Raw genomic sequence first — 5,000 nt, forward strand, 5'->3', positions numbered from 1 at the left:
AGGCAGATAGGCAAACGGAATACAAATGGAGGAGGGGTTGAAATATAAAGATAGAGAACCTAGCAGGTCCATGTTAGAGTAAAATTTTAATCATATGCATAAAATAGGTTTCCCTGTTTTCTTTCCTTTTATTTTATTTACCTTTCTTTATTTTTGCATGCGTATTGAAAGTTTGTTTGCAAAGAGACTACATTTTTTTTATTCTTAAAGTTCTATCGCTCATTAAGGCCCAGAAGCTTCTCTAGGATAAGGGTTTATAAATGACTGGTAAACGGTAGGACCACATCGTAATTATAAGTAGTGGATGAACTTGGGTAGAGTTTAATTATTTTTAGTACAGCTTAACAAGAACTCATTTACATTAGACTTGAAAACAGCCATGTTCTAGTAAGCCGAGTGCTCCACATAAGAACAGTTCTAGAAAGAAACTTTGCTCATGGAGTTTTAGTTAAGTTTTAGGCACAGATAAAGAGTCAGGTTAATTGTTGATAGTTGTTATATCTTGACGAGTATTTGTTCAGAATATTTTACAATGCTGGTGAGGAAGTAAAGGAATGCTGCTCAGTCGAGTACCTGCACTGAAAATCACGACAGATGACATATAGATTCGCAACGTCGCTTGTATGAGATAGAGGAAGAGAGAATGTTAAAATGTCATCGACCACTAGATTTCGAAGATTATTTATTTTCTGCCCAGCGAGGAAAGTGTACTCTTAGCGTCTTTTCGTTATATATGGTAAGCATACTTCATCTTCTTTTAATGTCAGTGGTGATATGCTTTCGCGCAAGATATAGGGTAATTGAGAGGTTTGGTCCTATAGAATCATGCAGGTTTCAAAAAGCGACAGATGTACTCTACCTACGTTTAGACACACGGGTACATCGTGGACAACAAAAAAAAAAACTATATGTGAATAACTATCCTATAAATGAGGAATTATAACGTTTTTCCGTTTTTACATACACTTTGCCACTCAACAAGTAATCAAATAATCTATTCTTTGCGTAATATTCCTGCCCAATCCTAAATTGGAAGCGGCTTTTCCTCTGCAGGAGAGCTCAAATTATGAATAGATATATGTGTATAAAAATAATTTTGTGTGTTTGAGTTTCTGTGTAGGTGTGTGTGCTTGGGTGCCGCACGTATGACTAAGTCTGTTTCGCAGTGTTAAACCGTTTCTTATTCTTAGACACGTAATTGAGCCCCCCCCCCCAAATGCCACGCAAACCTCGTAGGAAACCAAGATCGGTGCAACACGTGGCGGGCTTATTTGAAGGATGTCTACGCGCACGAATGTACAACGAACACCGAACACAAATATTTGAGGATTGAACAAAAACGCACAGAATGATCAGATTCCAGAATTCGACGAATTTATTTAATACTCACTTTTTCTTTCTCCTCTCTCTTTCTTCCTTTCTCTCCATCTAATATATATATATATATACATATATATATATAAATATTTAATTTATAATATATATATATATATTTCATATATAATATATATATATATATATATATATATGTAGTCATCGACATACAGCCCTGTTTCGTTGTATCACAACTCGTCAGTGTCGCGAGATTAGCACCATTCCCAAGCCAAGGATTGAACCTGGAACTGTCGTGTCGACAGTCGGCAGTTCTCCCACTCAACCACGGAAGCGACGCCTGCAAATAACCTGTCCAAATGTCTATTTAAACACCTATATAGTGCTCATATACACATTTAAAGCGATAAGAACCGTGCATAGAATTGTTGAGATATCGTGGTCCGGTTGTAAAACATCAGGTTACGTATCGAGCGCTGGTGAGTCCGAGTCTCAATAGGTTTACTTATACTGACGAGAAGTTAAGCTTCGAAACATGTCATGTCTATAGATAACTCAATTTTATGCACGAAGAAAATATTTAAATAATAAATTAACAATATATATATATATATATATATATATATATATATATATATATATATACTGTTTATATGTACAAATACTATGTGTTAAGTGTTTGCGTGCATGTTTTTGTATCTTTCACCATGGGAGTCATCACTTTTTAAGGCTCGAAGGCACTCGGGGAAGAGGCTTAAAGAAAGTAATGTGCTAGTGTAGTAATCAGTAATGGTTTAAATTGGGTACAACTTTAATATTACAATTTTTATATTTAAGAGGGCGGATAAACAAAAATATATACAAATGTATATAGCTATACATATATGTATATATCTACACTCCTATAAATTTGGTTATTTTTGTGTATTGATATTCATATTTTTTCTATTTATTTAAAACGAAAATACAACTTTGTTATATATGGTTCATTGAATTTCATTCATCTCTAATATATATATATATATATATATATATATATATATATATATATATATATATATATATATATATAATTACTACAGAAATGTGAAACTCCCTTCTGGATCAAAGTATTGTAGGTTTGCAAGAATAGATGGCATATACTAATTCAATATATCTAGACCACTATAGAATGTAGCTTTCGGACATCATTTAAGACACAATCGGTCGTGATAATAAAATATTACATTGCATCCTATGAGCAACACCATCGCAATCGCAACATCTTTAAAGGATGGAGCCCCTATCTTTCCCTCTATATATTTAGTCTAACCACTGCTACCAGGTGTCACCGGGACGTGTTTACCACGTTCCACAAATTCCATGATTACACCGACCGTAACTGGCTCATACACAGATCTAACATAATCTTTTCATTTTCTGATTCATATATAAAAGGCCTCCCTCGCCAAAATTCATCCATTCTGATTAGCTAAGCTCTGAAAATGTTCGTATTCTGGAATCCAGTTCTTCATTCTATAAACGAACGCTTACTAACATTAAAATATGGCGTCATTTAGAGATATATTTCGTTTGGCCTCAAGTTCATTTAATGCATAGGTCTTTTCAGCAATGTAAGATTGACAAATACAAGAAAAAGAAAATTGTTACACGAACTTTAGAAAAACGTTTACTTGCTTTCTTTTACAAAGTTCATAACGCTCTACCCACTAAGAATTTCCTTCTTCGTCATCGACGTCGTCGTTCTCGCCAAAACAACAAAAATGACTTAGCCCTTGCGATCGAGTGTGTAAACCATTACACATACTACGTGTAGATTGGTGATGTTTCAAAACAACACATTTTATATATTTATATATTGAAGAGTTTAGCTTCTATATTAATATTTCCCGAAGGCTTTTTTTTTAAAAAAACATTAATAAATAATTAAATAGAAGTTCTTCTCTGAGAGATGTAATCTCTATCTAGTTTAAATGGTGATTCAGGGTAACGTATTGCGATTGAGGATGAACATTTTGCAATCTTTTAGAATATTCTCGGACGAGAAGATAATAAATGGATATTATCTCACTTTTTCAAAAGAAAAAGAGTAAAAAAGGCCATAATTCCAGGATCTATGTTTGACTCCAAGTTTCACATGCTCGCAATCAAAATACGTTGGTCCTTCGTTGATGATCTAGGTATTTCTGATTTCAATTTGCGTATTCCAAAAAGATTCAAGTAACGTTATGATTACTTCAAGTAAAAAAAATATTTCGATACTGATTTGTAATCAACAAGGATATAAAAAATTTTTACAAAACATCTGTGCATTTCTACCTTTACGAACTTTCTCCTGCTGTAAATTTCCTTATTTTATTTTCATTTTATTTCGATTCTTTATTCACTTCGCTGTATATATTTTTATATTTTTATACATATTGTTTTTATCTATTTTTACTTTCCTATATGTTGTGGTGGCACCAACTCATTTACATATGTGGATAATATTGCACATAAATAGCAAGACTCGGTTAGTCTGAGTGTGTGTTAACCAGAAGCCACCGAAGGCCGAGCCGAGAGCAGATATGTTCTCCAGCCAAGACTCTCTCACCTAACAACCATTATATATATATTTTTTTTTTACACAGTGATCACCACTTATCAAGGCCCGGAAGCCACTGAGGGATAAGGGTTATTGCAAGTACATTACGTTAGTGTGGAGATTTGATGAAGTGTTTATATAAGGATGCGGTTCATTAGGAATTTGTTAACGTTTGACTTTAAGACATCCAAGTTGTAGTCATGGTGGAAGCAGGCAGACGGAACAGAGTTATGTAAATATACTGTGAATATACTTTTTCTAATACACTTCTTATTGATCCACCTTTGTTTGTTGAGTCTTCATTTGTATTGCGTTATTTGGTTCAACCTGCAACATAGCACTATATTTAATAATTTTGTAGTTCTCATACATTTATTATTCATTATTACTCAATTATTCTTTACTTTTTATATTTATTTATCCTATACTTCTTTGTATTTTATCTCCTTACTCTAACATATGTTTAACCTATATCTTCTTCACTCCAAAATATGTCTATATTATATCCCTTATAATTTATCCTCTCACATTTATTACCATGTTAAAGAAATTGTTCTAACAAGTGATATTTCATTTAAAAACAGTTATAATTTAAGATACCACTTCTAAAATATACCGTATTTAAAGTAAGCCATATCCATTGCTATAACCCATTAATATAAATGATTAAATGACTATTTTCTTTCAATTCAATTACCCTATATTCTCTCTGAAGGTTTAATCACGCATATTGCACACATATATTAAACCCATAATGGAAGATATGCTATATACGCACCTTCATTATAAAATAAAAATAATCTACCAAATCAAAACATTCTCAATATTTTATCACTCACCGCACAATTATGTTCATCCTAATGTAACAATAGCAAGACGTTTACAGCCCTATTATGTTACCTAGCATCTTCTCTCCTCTTATCATGAAAAGCTTCGAAATACCATGGAACAAAAAAAGTCCTTACTTACCTTGCACGTCTAATGGATGTATTCGCCATACTGAATAAGCGAATATATATATATATATATATATATATATATATATATATATATATATATGTATGTATGTATGTATATATATATA

The 5,000-nt window shown here is 32.4% G+C and overlaps 1 protein-coding gene across 2 annotated transcripts in view; it reads right to left on the reverse strand.

The window, feature by feature from the left end:
- LOC145277680 (uncharacterized) overlaps window positions 1–5,000 on the reverse strand; it is a 683,502-nt gene that overhangs the window by 653,031 nt on the left and 25,471 nt on the right. The window lies entirely within an intron of this gene.

This window comes from Euprymna scolopes, chromosome 6, assembly GCF_053919585.1.
Source record: "Euprymna scolopes isolate OS-2025 chromosome 6, ASM5391958v1, whole genome shotgun sequence".
Classification (NCBI taxonomy): Eukaryota; Metazoa; Mollusca; class Cephalopoda; order Sepiida; family Sepiolidae; genus Euprymna; species Euprymna scolopes.